The sequence below is a fragment of the Mustela nigripes genome, chromosome 14 (genome assembly GCF_022355385.1).
Source record: "Mustela nigripes isolate SB6536 chromosome 14, MUSNIG.SB6536, whole genome shotgun sequence".
Lineage (NCBI taxonomy): Eukaryota > Metazoa > Chordata > Mammalia > Carnivora > Mustelidae > Mustela > Mustela nigripes.
The window spans coordinates 5,929,496-5,944,448 of record NC_081570.1 but is presented as its reverse complement, the minus strand read 5'-3'; the positions used below and the strand labels follow the sequence as shown (position 1 = coordinate 5,944,448).

At 46.0% G+C, this 14,953-nt stretch overlaps 1 protein-coding gene across 3 annotated transcripts in view; it reads left to right on the top strand.

Annotated features, from left to right (window-relative positions):
• Positions 1-14,353: 14,353 nt before the first annotated feature.
• Positions 14,354-14,953, top strand: part of RERE (arginine-glutamic acid dipeptide repeats) — a 419,097-nt gene continuing 418,497 nt past the window's right edge. For all 3 annotated transcript variants that reach the window (XM_059374870.1, XM_059374869.1, XM_059374868.1), the window contains exon 1: positions 14,354-14,444. The gene's annotated coding sequence lies outside the window, so the exon portion shown is untranslated. The remainder of the gene's footprint in view (positions 14,445-14,953) is intronic.

Sequence of the window (14,953 nt, the reverse complement as noted above, 5' to 3'; positions counted from 1 at the left end):
ATGGGAGACTCAAAGGTTTAATCCGAGCAACTGGAAAGATGGAGTTGCTATTGACTGAGATGGGGAAGACCTTGGGTGGGGCATGTGTTTAGTTTGGGACATGTGAAATTTAAGATACCTTAGACGTCCAAGTGGAAATGTTGAGCTGGCCGTTGGCTGTATGAGTCAGGTTCAGGAGGGAGGTCTGGGTTGGAGATGTACACTTTGAGAGTGATTAGCAATTGGGTGGACTTTGAAGCTATGGCAGAGAATGACATCAACAGGGACTGAGTGTAGTTATAGAAAAGAGCAAGGACTGAGCCTGGAGGCTCTAACATTCAGAGGCTGGGGAGAAAAGAAGGGGTCACTGAAAGATGCTGAGACTCACCTGTGAGGTGGGGGGAAACCAGGAGGACGGAGTGTCCTGATGGCCCAATGAAGAGACTGTTAGGTAAGAGGCGGTCATCAGTTCTATCAAATGTGGCCAATGGATCAAGAAAGTGGGAGACTGAGAACTGGCTCTTTTTTTTTTTTGGCAATGTGGAGCTCACTGGTGACATCAGTAGGACAAATTTTAGTGGAAAGTGTGAGTCAAAGTGAGATTGGAGTGGATTGAAAGAGAAGGGTAAAAATTGGAAATAGATGGGGTGCCTGGGTGGCTCAGTGGGTTAAGCCTCTGCCTTCGGCTCAGGCCATGATTTCGGGGTCCTGGGATCGAGCCCCACATCAGGCTCTCTGCTCAGCGGGGAGCCTGCTTCCCCCCCACCCCCGCCTGCCTCTCTGCCTACTTGTGATCTCTGTCTATCAAATAAATAAATAAAATCTTAAAAAAAATATCGGAGATGGCAAGTATAGACCATCTTTTTGAAGATGGTTTTGCTGCATAAGGGAGTAAAAAAACGGGGAATTAGACAAAGGTAAAGTGCAGTCACTAGAAGGCTTGAGGTCAGAGAAAAAACATGTTAATTGTATCTTAGTAGGAAGGATCCAGCAAATGATGAAAAAAAAAAATGATGTAGCAGAGAGAGGGAATATGCTGAGAGAGATTCGTGAGCAATGGGAGGGGAGGAGTGAGAGCAGAGGGCTAGGCTTCCATAGGACCATTGGTGATTTATCCATAATAGCAGACAGGAAGCCAGAGGGTGGGGTTCCAAGACAGGACGGGGAGTGGGCCGTCTGTGGATTTTCTCTGTTGATCACATCAATACCCACGGTGACCTCAAAAGAAGGGAGGGGGTGTTGGAGGTTTGAGGAGAGAGGAACGGATGTGAGATTACTGGCTGGAGCACTGGGGAAGAAATGAGCCTGGGTAAGTGTCCTATGATTGCCAAGGGCATTAAGAGTCCACTTGAGGTTTGTGGTCATGAATTTAAAATGAAACCACGCAGTGTGATGCCAAAGTCATTTGGCTGGCAGGTGCCGGTGCCGAATAGGCAGCATGTTGGAATTATCACCAGGGTTGCGGCTTGGCTCAGGGAATGTTAGGAAGTGAGGGGGCAAGCCGCTGAGGGTTTACGTAAGGCAGAGGGTGCAGTGCTTGACGGTGGGATGCAAACAGACACGGAGGAGCGAGAGGGCATCGAGTCACTGGGCAGATGGTATTAGGACCAGCTCAGATTTGCTTTCGGAAGCCAAGAATCTGAATTCTTCTCAGACGCAGATACACACCATTATAGATAACTGGTCTAATCCCATGTTCTCAGAAAATACTTAAAATTAAAACAATACCTGTAGCTTTGTCTACTTCCTGTTGGTCTCTTTTAAGCTGCATTAACATTAATTAATATAAACATTATAGGGCAAAGAACTTACTTTAAACGAGATCGCAAAAATTGATCTGACAATATTTTAGTGATTTTAGGTATTTTCTTTCCCCAAAGTCCTATAATCAACTTCATTCAAAAGTTTTCAAAGATTTAGGGTGCCTGGGAGGCTCAGTGGGTTAAGGGTCCGCCTTTGGCTCCAGTCATGATCCCAAGGTCCTGGGATCGAGCCCTGCATTGGGTTCTCTGCTGAGCGGGGAGCCTGCTTCCCCCTCTCTCTCTGCTTGCCTCTCTGGCTACTTGTGATCTCTGTCAAGTAAATAAATAAAATCTTTAAAAAAAAAAAAAAGTTTTCAAAGATTTATACCTGAATGTGGTCAGGGCCAAAGGTCAGATTATTGGCTCTAAGTGAGCTCAGTCTGACATTGAGCTAGGCAGTGTCCACAGCCCACCCTGAGGGCTCTACATGCTTTCTTTCATCCCAGCACACCCCTTCCTTGTGCTTCGACAGACAGACCTATCCTTGCGAAGCTTACATTCTAGCAGGGCCTAATGATAGGTACACAAATAAGGAAGTGACGGAGTAAGCTGGTTTATCTCAAAACACTTTACCAGTGACCTTGAGCCCTGAATCCAAGGGCCTGTGGCTATCAGCTTTCTCCTAAAATGCAATTAATAATAAACTCTCAGTCAAATCACTGTTCCGGCCTAAAAGGCCACGAGGCTAAGCAGTTGTTTGCTGTCCTGCTATATTAATCTGCTAATTAATTAATTTAAGCAGCTTAAACTGTTAGGGCAAAAGAAATGGGCAAGTCCAAACACAGTGAGCCCAAACCGTTTTGTGGGTCCATCACTTTCGGTTCACAAAGGGGCAGGTCCCCCTGGAGGTAAGGATGCTCACCCCCAATGTGGCTACATTTAGAGTTGGACCTTAAGCAGAGCCGATTAAGGGAAAGTGAGGTCTCAAGGATGGGGGCGGATCCAACAGGACTGGTGTCCTTGTAAGACGAGGAAGCGACATCAGGGATGGGCGCACCTAGAAAAGGCCCTGTGAGGACCCAGGGAGAAGGCAGCTACCCATAAGCCAACGGGACAGACCTCAAAAGAAACCAGCCTGGCTGGCAGCTAGATCTCAGACTCCCAGCCTCCAAGAAATGCGAAAATAAGCTTTTGTTGTTACGCCATCCAGTTTGCAGTATTTTGTATGTGAGCCCTAGCAAATTATATCAGAATATTGGCCTAACTGAAATAAACCAGTCACAGCAAGGTGAGCACTGTTTGATTTCCCTTGTATAAGGTACCGGGAGTGGTCACATTCATAGAAACAAGACTATGGAGGAGTCGTTGCCAGGGCCGGTGGAGAGCAAGAGGAGGAATTGTCGTTTCATGGCTGCAGAGTTTTCATTTTGCAAGATTTCACCTTGCAGAAGGAGGCTGGTTGCACTACACCGTGACTACGCTCAGCACTGTCGAGCTGTGCACTTGACCATGATTAAAATGGGAGATTTCATGTTCTGTGTGACCACAATTAAAACACACACACACACACACACACAGAAGCTGTTAGAAGGATCATCTGCGTGTGTGTTCAAACTGCCAAGAGGGGCGCCTGGGTGGCTCAGTCATTAAGCCTCTGTTTTGGGATCGAGCTCCCTGCTCGGTGGGAAGCCTGCTTTTCCCTCTCCCACTCCCCCTGCTTGTGTTCCTTCTCTTGCTTTCTCTCTCTCTATCAAATAAATAAATAAAATTTAAAAAACTGCCAAGAATGAAGACATGAGATACTGAGTGTCGTTTTCTGTTTGTTGGACATACAGATTCTTCTTCTGCTGATTGTCTGTTCTTATCCTTTCCTGACTTTTCTGTTGGGTGACTGGTCTTTCTCCAATAGATGTATAAGCTTTCTTGCTATAGTCTTATCCCTAATCCTGTCATGGTCATGGGAATTACAATGACCTTTGTCCAGTGTGTGGTTTCCACTAGTTTTAATGTAAATGATCATATGAAATCTTTAATATTATTTTAGTCAAATGTGTGGTTGTCCCGTTTGTGTGTTTTAGGACTTGTTCAACAACTTCAATTTTATCCTAACTTTGGGTGCAGTTTTTTTTTTTAATTATCTTTTTTTCTTTTTAAAGATTTTATTTATTTATTTGAGAGAGAGACAGTGAGAGAGAACATGAGCGAGGAGAAGGTCAGAGAGCAAAGCAGACTCCCCATGGAGCTGGGAGCCTGATGTGGGACTCCGGGATCATGACCTGAGCCGAAGGCAGTTGTCCAACCAACTGAGCCACCCAGGTGTCCCTGGGTGCAGTTTTTTAATTGAATCTTTAACCCATACTGTTTGATTTCTGTATTGGGTTCAGTTATGCATGTACTTGAGTATGTTTTGGGGGGTTTCTTTTTTTTTTTTAAGATTTTATTTTTATTTATTTGACAGAGGGACACACACGGAGAGAAGGAACACAAGCAGGGGGAGTGGGAGAGGGAGATGCAGGCTCCCCGCCGGGCAGAGAACCCCATGCGGGGCTCCATCCCAAGACTCTAGGATCATGACCTGAGCAGAAGGCAGCCGCTTAACAACTGAGCCACCCAGGTGCCCCTACTGGGGGCTTCTAAAAGAAGTTTAAGATTGATTTTGTTTTATTTGAGAAAGAGAGAGAGAGAGAATGTGTGTGAGCACAAGCAGGGGGAGGAGTAAAGCGGGGAGAGAGAGCGAATCTCAAGCGGACTCCATGCTGAGTGCGGAGCCCATCTCACGACCCTGAGATCATGACCCGAGCCGAAATTGAGAGTCAGACATCCAACTGACTGCACCACCCAGGCGCCCCTAAAGAAAAAAAAGTATTGAGGGGCGCCTGGGTGGCTCAGTGAGTTAAAGCCTCTGCCTTTGGCTCAGGTCATGATCCCAGGGTCCTGGGATCGAGCCCTGCAACAGGCTCTCTGCTCAGCGGGGAGCCTGCTTCCCCCTCTCTCTCTGCCTGCCTCTCTGCCTACTTGTGATCTCTGCCTGTCAAATAAATAAATAAAATCTTAAAAAAAAAAAGTATTGAAATACTTAATTGCTAAGGTTCGGTTTTACTCAACTGTTCATGTTTTTGACACAAGCCATTCCAAAGGACAACATCCCTGTCAGGCACAACAAGAATGCTGCCGACACCATGGGCCCGTCTACAGGGAGGCTGCTCGGCCAGAGTTCCTGAGGAAGCAGCAGCTCTGAGCCTTGGGAATTGGCTGCACAGTGCGGGGGACACCCTTCACCCCTCCGCTGCTACATGCACCCACAGGGCACCAGGGGCCAGGACAGGGTTGGGCCTTCAAGGAACGAACTGGGCCAAGTAGGTTCGCCTGTCTGGAGAATTTTAAACAGGAAGCCCTGAAGTCCTGAGGTGGTCGGCAAAAGCTGGAGAAGCCATGAGAGGCCACAGGAAAGCCACAGTCATGAAGGAGCTGAGATGATGAGAAAGCAGACACTGAAGAGAAGAGAAGCTACGCTGCATGGGGAAGGCTGAGGAGAGAATGGGGAGCAGGCAGGAGAGAGAATGGGAAGCAGTGATAATGTCCTGGGGCCCCCGACCTTTGTGTGGTCTCGCCTCTAGCCCCACAGCTCCTGATGTCACTCGGTTCAGCTTTGCCTGGGCTCCCATCTCCCGTTACTTGACACACTTGCATGAGTCTCTCATACAATCAAAGAGCAGAGCTAAAATGCTCTTTATAAAAAAGTTAATAGGCTTTTTCTGAGTAGTTTTAGGTTCACAGCAAACTTGAGCAGGAAGTGCAGAGGTCCTACGCACCCCTCCCCCACCCCCTACCCCAGTCTTCTTTTATTAAGAACTTACAGTAGTGTGGTCCATTTGTTTAACTGATGAACCAACATCAATATAATATTTATTAACTAAAGTCCATAGTTTACAATAGGGTTTATTCACTTTGTGTTTTATAGATTCTGTGGGTTTTATTTATTTTAATATTTATTTACTTGAGAGAGAGCGAGCGAGTGGGAAAAGACAGAGCATGAGCTGGGGGAGAGGCAGATGGAGAGCGAGAGGCAGATGGAGAGCGAGAGGCAGACTCCCTACTGAGCAGGGACACACACCCCCGATGTAGGGCTCAATCCTAGAACCCAGGATCATGACCTGAGCTGAAGGCAGATGCTTAACTGACTGAGCCACCTAGGCGCCCCAATTCTGTGTGTTTTAGCAAATGCATAATGACATGTATCCCCCCTTATAAAATCATACTGAATAGTTTCACTCCCCTAAAAATCCCCTGTATTCCATCTGTTCAGCCTTGTCTTTTCCCTAATCCTGGGAACCACTGATCTTTTTACTTCCTGTTCTAGAATGTCGTTTCCAGAATGTCGTACAGTTGGAAACACACAGTAACCTTTTTCGGATTGCTTTCTTTCACTTAGTAATGCCTGTAAGGTTACCCCATGCCTTTTTATGGCGTGATAGCTTGTTTTTTTTTTTTTTTTTAGGGCTGAATAATATTCCATTGAACGGATGCAACATAGCTCGTTTATCCATTCACATATTGAAGGATATTTTGGATACTTTCAAACTAAAATGCTCCTTTTTAGATTAAAGAGAGAAAAAAGATTAAAGAGAGAAATTATTCTGGAAGTTGGAGTATTAGAAGGAGACATTTGGGGTTGATATTTGAATTTAAGATGCCTAAAGTGGGGGTGCCTGGGTGGCTCAGTGGGTTAAGCGTCTGCCTTCGGCTCAGGACATGATCTCAGGGTCCTGGGATCCAGCCCCACATCGGGCTCTCTGCTCAGTGGGGAGCCTGCTACTCCTTCTCACTCTCCCTCTGTGCTCTCTCTCTCTTGCAAATAAATAAATAAAATCTTAAAAAAGAAAAATATGTCTTAAGTGTTGAATGAAAAGGAGTCAGGCATTAAACTGAGTCCCCCAGACATGTCCAGCATAGACGCTGAAGCTTGGATGGTAGAGGGTGAATTTTATCTCCTCTGGTTTAGAGTTTCTTTCCTGTTTGTTCTGTTTGTCAATATGCCTTAGATTGAAGAAATGAATTTTGGTGGCAAATAGCACCTGCTTCGTCAATGTTTAAAATTAAATTTTGGGGAGTGCCTGGGTGGCTCAGTGGGCTGAGCACGTGACTCTTGATTTCGGCTCAGTTCATGGTCTCCAGATCCTAGGATCGGGCCCGGCGTCGGGCTCTATGCTCAGCGTGGAATCTGCTTGTCCCTCTCCCTATGCTCTTCCCCTTACTCATGCTCTCTCTCTCAAATAAATAAATAAAATATTTTAAAACAGATTAAATTCTGGATTCCCAAATAAAGTCTTAGGATCTGAAATTTATTTCCTGTGGACTCTCCCTTCTGAGGGCCCCTTTGTGAGCCAGTCCAGGCTGCCTTGTGTACCAGTCAGACAAAATAGGGCTCGTGGATAATTTTTAACTCCCCATTACGGTGCCCTTATTCTCGCCAGAAGACCACATCTTTCCTCCAAGGTAAATCTAAGTAATTTACCAAAGATGCAGAGGAAATGTTTATCTTGAAATGCAGCTTCCCCCAGGGTGGAATTTGCTGGCTCTCTGGCTCGCTCGGCTAACAGTGGACAGCTGTTCATAACGGGAACTGTGCAACAGCACGTCTCAGGGAGATGGCAGGCAGACAAAGGAGGAGGACTGGGAACGATCAAACTTGGAATTGGGCCAGGACAATGAAAATCAGCATCTCCTCCCCTTAATTCTTTCGTGAAGCCCTGTGAGACTCTTCAATGACCACGTGTGGTCAGAAGTCAGATGTTGGGTTTTGATCTTATCCAGAAGGCGCCCATTGCCCCCGGACACCAGGCTGTGGCCTTGGCTGGCTGAGCGTGACTCAGAGAAGAGCATCCTTCCACTGGATCTGATGTGGTTCAGTGGAGCAAGATTGCCTTGGGATCTGTCTGTAGGTGTGCTGGTGTACAGACCCACTTCTCCTTTGGTTGAAAGAAAATTCACTGGAGCCTGGACTTGAACGGAGAAACTTCACTGTTCTCCATAATCGGTCACGTGCACACAAAGGAAAGGGGCTATGAGTTTTGCAAAGCGGTTTCCCTTTTGTACACGTCTGCATGCGTGACTCGTGCCTCCTTAATTAGTGCCATAATCACGATTTCTCCATTTCAGTTCTGTGCGGGGACTATCGGGGGTCACTTACTTGGCCTGAGGGAAAGGCCTGGGATTCCGATTTCCAACACATTACGAAGCGAAACCCCACTGTGGGTAAACCCAAGGTGTGCTGAGTGCCCAGAGACATACCACGGCCGGCAGTACTCAGCCCTACTCTTGCTCAACCTGAAAAACTGCAAGGGGAGAGGGCTGAAGCTTGTGTTGGCTGGCATTCGCACCGCAGAAGTGTGGAAGGCCATCTCAAAGAAAATGCCTGGAAACAAGCTTCAGTCTGTTAGCAGGCTTGATAAAGCACCCTCGTTTTGCTGAAGGCATTTTGGAGGAAAATAATTTACTTGTTCTAAAGCTTGAGCTCTTCTGGTGAATTATGAAGGCTAGTTACCAGCCATATGTTCAAAGGACTTGAATTCTTTTTTTTTTTTAATTATAAAAATTATACATGCTTGATAAGAAGAGAAATAAAATCAAACAGAACAGAGTAGAATGAAATCAAAGGTCTGTTTCCTGTTCCCTCCTTACTCTTCATGCTATGCCCCCTGGCCTCACTTGAAACATTTTCCTGGTGACTATGTTTTTAGACATCTTTGAAGCATAGACAAATTTGTTCTTCTAAAAAGGCAGTTAGAGGGACGCTTGGGTGGCTCAGTTGGTTGGACGACTGCCTTCGGCTCAGGTCATGATCCCGGAGTCCCAGGACGGAGTCCCGCATCGGGCTCCCAACTCCACGGGGAGTCTGCTTCTCTCTCTGACCTTCTCCTCGCTCATGTTCTCTCTCACTGTCTCTCTCTCAAATAAATAAATAAATAAAAATCTTAAAAAATAAATAAATAAAAAGGCAGTTAGGGGGTGGCTGGCTGGCTCAGTGGGTAGAGCCTGTGACTCTTGATCTGGGAGTTGTGAGTTCGAGCCCCATTTTGGGTGTAGAGCTTACTTTAAAAAATACAAATAAAATTATACTTTGCATAATTGTTTTGTGACTTGTTTTTTTCACTTAGCTCTGAATCCTGATTATCATTCTATATCAATTCAGACTTACCTAATCCTTTTTGAAAGTTATAAAGTATTCCATTGTATGTTTGTACTATAATTTATTCAAGTGTTCTTTGTTGATGGATGTTTGGATTTTTCCTGTTTTTCACTATTATAAACAATGTTGCAATTATATGTGTGTTTGTGTATATTTCTGTACATTTATGCAAGATTATTTGTAGAATGAGCTTCTAGAAGTGGAATTTCTGGGTCAAAGGATATGGATATTTAACCTTTCCATAGGTGGTTGCCAAATTGTGTTCTGAAAAAGGGACTGATTTGGGGTGCCTGGGTGGCTCAGTGGGTTAAAGCCTCTGCCTTTGGTTCAGGTCATGATCCCAGGGTCCTGGGATCGAGCCCCGTATCAGGCTCTCTGGTCAGCAGGGAGCCTGCTTCCTCCTCTCTCTCTGCCTGCCTCTCTGCCTATTTGTGATCTCAAATAAATAAAATCTTAAAAAAAAATAAAAAAGGGACTGATTACATTTTTACCTACAGTACATCACAGTACTTGTTTTCCTCATGCTCATCAATACTGGGTATTATGAAGTTAAAAATATTCCCTAACCTGAGAGATGATTTTAATTTCTACTTACTTTATTATGACTGAATCATGTTTATTGAACACATTTCTCTGTGAATTTTTTGTTCATATATTTCTTTCCATCTTTCTGAATTTTGTTTCTTACAAATCCGTAAGAGCTATTTGTATTAAGGAAGTTAGTATTTTAGGGGTGCCTGGGTGGTTCAGTTGGTTGATTATCTGCCTATGGCTCAGATCATGATCTCAGCGGAGAGTCTGCTTCTCCTTCTGCCCCTCACCCTGCTCTCAGGCTCTCTCTCACTCTTTCACTCTGTCTCGAATAAATCTTTTTAAGAGAGAAAGGGAGTGAGAGAGAATACGAGCAAGTGCCTGATGCCGGGCTCCATCCCAACACCCTGGGATCATGACCTGAACTGAAGGCAGACACCCAACCAACTCAGTCACCCAGGCACCCCAGTAAATAAAATCTTTTAAAAAAATAAAATCTTTAAAGAAAAAACGAAGTTAGTACTTTATGACAGGTGTTTTTTTTCTTGGATTGTTGTGATGTCTTTTTGCCTTACAGAGATGTAAAATATGCATGCATTAAATTTACTGGTGTTTTTCCTTTATGGCTTCTGGGCTTCCTGTCATGCTTAGAAAAGACTTCTTCAATCCATGATTTGAAAAAAATTCTCTATTTCTCTAGTTTCTTTCATGGTTTCATTAAATCACAAAATATCTGATATACACAAAAGAATACACATAAACTCTATGTGGGTTACAAAAGAAAGTAATAAAATAAACTCCCAAACTCAACCTAACAAAGAGCAGTTCCATGGGTCTTACAGGATCCTATAAGAGACCATGGTAGAGTCTCTGCAATTTTTTAAAGAGATTTTTTTTGAGAGAGAGAATAAGAGAGAGAGCGAGCGAGCTGAGATATGGGAAGAGGAGAGGGCGATGAAGAGGGCAGACTCCCTGCTGAGTGTGGAGCCTAGGGCAGGGCTCGATCACATCATACCAAGACCATGACCTGAACTGAAATCAAGGGCTGGATGCTTAACCAATTGAGCCACCCAGGCACCCCACTGCCTTTTTTTTTTTTTTTTTTAAGTGATCTCTACACCCAGCATGGGTCTTGAACTCATGACCCTGAGATCAAGAGCTGCATGCGCTACTAAATTTTTTTTGGTGCCGAAACCCGGGAACCAACCAGGGACTGCATGCTCTACTAATTGAGCCAGGGGCCCCCTCAGTGGTTTCATTTTTTACATTTAAAAAATGTCCATCTGTAATTTGGGGTGAGTGAAGTGTTTAGAAATAAAGTAAATCTAGTTAAAGAATTTTTTTCTTAAAGATATATTTGAAAGAGAGAGAGAGAGAAAGCAGGTGGAGGGGCACAGGGAGAGGGAGAAAGAGAACTTTTGTTTAGATATTATTTATTTATTTGAGAGAGAGAGAATAGGCAGGGGGAGCAGCAGAGGGAGAGGGAAAAGCAGGCTCCCCAGTGAGTAGGCAGTGCACTCAGGGCTCGATCCTGGGACTCCAGGATTGTGACCTGAGCTGAAGGCAGACCCTTAGCCAACTGAGCCACCCAGGTGCCTCAGAGAAAGAGAATCTCAAGCATTCTTCACATCCCGGTCCAGCGCGGAGCTGGATCTTACAACCCTGAGAACCCTAATGACCTGAGCTGAAAGCAAGTGTTGGACGCTTAACCAACTAAACCACCCAGGTGCCCCTAAGGAATTGTTTTTTCTGCATTTTTTCCCTATATGGTTATCTGGTTGTCCCAATGTCATTTATTAAAGAATTCCTCTTCCTCCTGTTTCTTTTAGATAATGGTATTATGTCTCTGATGTGACCTCTGTATACAAAATGAAATCACTTCTAGGACACATAAAATGACTAACAAAAGTCCTTGATATTTTCAAATTCAATAACCAAAGTAATCCCCGTTTTCTAAAGCTTGCTGAAAAGAGAATAAGGAAATTCTTTCTAATTTCATAGTGGGGAAAAAAAGACCCACTAGATATTTGACCTCATTCACCTTGATCAAGTCATTTAACTTCTCCAAGTCCCAGTTTCTTGACCTTTATGATGGAGATAATAATACACCTCATGGGCTATTGTCAGGACTAAGTGGACGAAGGAATACTACATGGTTTGCATGGCACTTGGGACGTAGTAAACTTTCAGTCAGTCAATGGTTTAATAGTTGTCTTTATTAAGATGTATTGTTATTACATTATCAGCCTCTCAGGAAGGCCATTCTCTCCAGCTTTATGGCTGGGCCACAGTTCTTGCATGGGCTTGTTGTAGTTAAAGACATCCAGTTTGCTAATTTTATGGTGCAATACCATAATATTATGCTTTGTAGCAATGTGAAGTCTTGAGACTTCTAAATCTACATTTTATTTTGAAGTAGGCTCTACATCCAATGTGGGGCTTGAACTCAGGACCTGGAGATCAAGAGTCACATGCTCTTCCAACTGAGCCAGCTAGGCACCCCTTAATCTACATTTTTTTTTTTTTTTTTTAAGAGGGAAGAGAGAAGGTGCAGAAGGAGAAGGAGAGAGGGAACCTTAAGTAGACTGCCTGCTGGGTGCATACCCTGTTGTGGCGTTTTGTGGAGCTCGATCCTACAACCCTGAGATCATGACCCAAGCTAAAATCAAGAGTCAGATGCTCAACCGAGTCGGCCAAGCACCCCAAACCTATATTTTTATAGATAAATGACAGTAATGGCAAGCCCTAATACTACGATAAATGTGGTTGACTGGTCTTGAGAGCCTCTCCCCTCCTTGCTTAATGGTAGTGTAGGATCAGGCACCTTCTGAAAAACTGTTGTCCATTTGCCCACCGCAGGGCTGAACCTTTATTAGAAAGAACGCTCGCTCTTGTAAGTATAGATTGTGATGGACACTGAAGTCATCTAATACATCTAACCCATCTAATACACTTTACTCCTTGTTATTTCCAAAAGTGATGTTGAATAATTCCATCCATATCTAGGATATCCGGAGCCACTTACTGAATTTACTATGTTGTAAAATTCAGTTCTCACATTATTAGATATATAATGAGGTATTAACTACGTTTCCCATTTCATAGCTGAAGGAGTTGCAGCAAGAGAGGGTTTTTCTTGCTGTAAGTTACTCAGAAAGGAAACGGCAAAGACCCATTTGTTTTTAGATCTCTTGGGTCACAGTCCAATGATATGTGCTAGTCCAAATTATTCTTAAAAGAAACTGCTGCATGTGGAAATTGTAATCTGAACAGATATTCCAAAGAGAAAATTATCACTTTATTTGAAATAGATGAGTGAATTATTTTGCGCTGTGTTCTAGCCCTTAATTATTCCATTATATACAGATCTGAACTCCTTCAGGGAGAGTGTACAGTGTAAGAACACCAATAAGCATTTACGTATATTAACAAACCAACAATAGGTTGATGATTCGCCCTGGATTCATGCCAGGGTGTGTGAAAGAACTCAATAAACATGATACGCATTTCAAAAACTGCTAGTCATAATTAAAATTTCCAAACCCCTCATTCCTATAAATTATATTAAATAGAATATGAGCATTTGGCCTGCCCCTCACTCCCCTTACAGCACCGCAGACCCTGTGATTACCAGCCTTTTGGGAAGTGGGACAGAATACTAGGTTTCTCAAAAGAAAAAGGTGATATTTGGATTTTCTTTTTAAAAAAAGGTTTTATTTTTCAAACTTATGGCATAGGGTTGTGCACACTGCTCTCTCCCTAACCTTCGTTCTGCGACTGGGGTTCTAGTCCCTTTTTTATTCCTTGAGGAGACCTTCCAGGCTTTTTCCTCTTTATTATATTCTTTTCAAAGAAGCAGCGCGACCTGCGAAATTCGTTTTTCTCTTTCTTAATTAATCTTCGGCCGTAGACTTATTTTGAAAACGTTCATTCCCATCAGAATTTCTTAAGAGTCCTGAAGCGAATCGTCGGAACCCACTCCGTGTCCCCTCCTCCCAGGAATAGGAGTCCGCGTCTGGAGTGGCTGAAAACGCAAATTGGGACCCTGGTAACAGCAAGGGCAGCGGGACTCCGGCCGGGCGCGCCCGTGGGACCAGCCCGCAGAGCGCCGCGGCCCCGGCTCCGCACAAAGACGCGCCCGGGTGGTGGGGGGGAGGGCCCAGCCCACCGCCGCCCGGAGCGCGCGCTCGAGCCCGACCCGCGGCGTCGCCACAGCCCGGCCGCTCCCCTCCTTCTCTCCTGCTCTTTTTATTAGAAAGAAAAAAAAAAAAAAGAAAAAGAAAAAAAAAGGAGAGAGGGGAGGGGGGAGAGAAAACGAGAGAGCGCAAGAAGTCCCGCCCCTCCGTCCGCCCTCCGCCCGCCCTCCGCCTCCCGTTGGCCCGGCCTCCGCGCGCGTCACGTCGGGACGCGCCAATGGCGAGGCGTGATACTGCGAGGTGGGCCGGGCCCGAGCGCGGAGTGGGCGGCGGGTCGGTGCAGCAGCCCCGCCGCGGCTCGGCCACCATCGCCGAGGCGCCGCTGCTCCCACAGACGCTCGCGAGCCGCCCCCCGCGCTTCCAGCCTCCTCTTCCTCCCGCACGCCCGAGACACTCGCCCGCCTTGGGTCTCGCCCCCGCCTCCGCCTCCCCCGTGCTCTCCCCTCGCTCGCCTCCCATATTGTCTCTGCCTCATTTTCTCTCCTAGTTGAGGCAAAAAAAAAAAAAAAAAAAAAAAAATCACCATCATCCTCAGGGAGCCCCTCGCCCTCAGAAAAACAAAACTAGACATGATCCTGGGCTCCCGCTTCTGAAGGACTGGCCGAGCGAGGAGCAGGGAGCTAGTGGAGACCGTCCCAGAGGTCACGGGAGGGAAGCCCCCGCAGCCCCCGGCCCCGTCCCCGCGGCCGGCCCCTCCTCGGCCCGAGCCCGGCGGTCCCCAGCCCCGCGGGCCTCCCGCGCCGTCCCCCACTTTCCCGGGAGCCGGACGAACACACCTCCATTGATGGTGTAGCGCATTCGGGGAAGGTAAGTCTCCAACTTGCCGGCGCGAGGCAGCTGCCTTCTCTCCTGGCCGCTGGACTTGGGGACGGGCGTGGGGCGGCAGGGGGTCGGCTTGGACTCCTCGGTCGGTCGGGAGCCGGGGAAGGGAGGCCGGCGAGCGAGCCCCGCGTCCGGGGGGGACGGGAATAAAGGGCCGGGGACTTGTTCGGCCCTGCCGGGGCCAGGTAACTGCCCCACTGGCCTGCCGACCCGGGTTCTGTCTTTGCTGCTTATTCATGATCTTGTCGGACTTGTCTGAGGTGAAAGCCTGCTTCATGTGACTAAATTACTGGCTGAACTGGGGGTTGGGGTGGGGGGGGGGGAGGAAAGGAAGTGAAAGACCCAAACTGTAAATTTTTTTGACTGTTTGTGGATTTGGGGGTCTTGGGGGAGGGCTTTTCTTAAAGTAGTATTTTCACAGTAGGGAAAGAGTCCTTCTTTGTGTGCTAAATCTCCAGTTCTTTGCTGTGTGTGATTACTAAATCATGAAACCC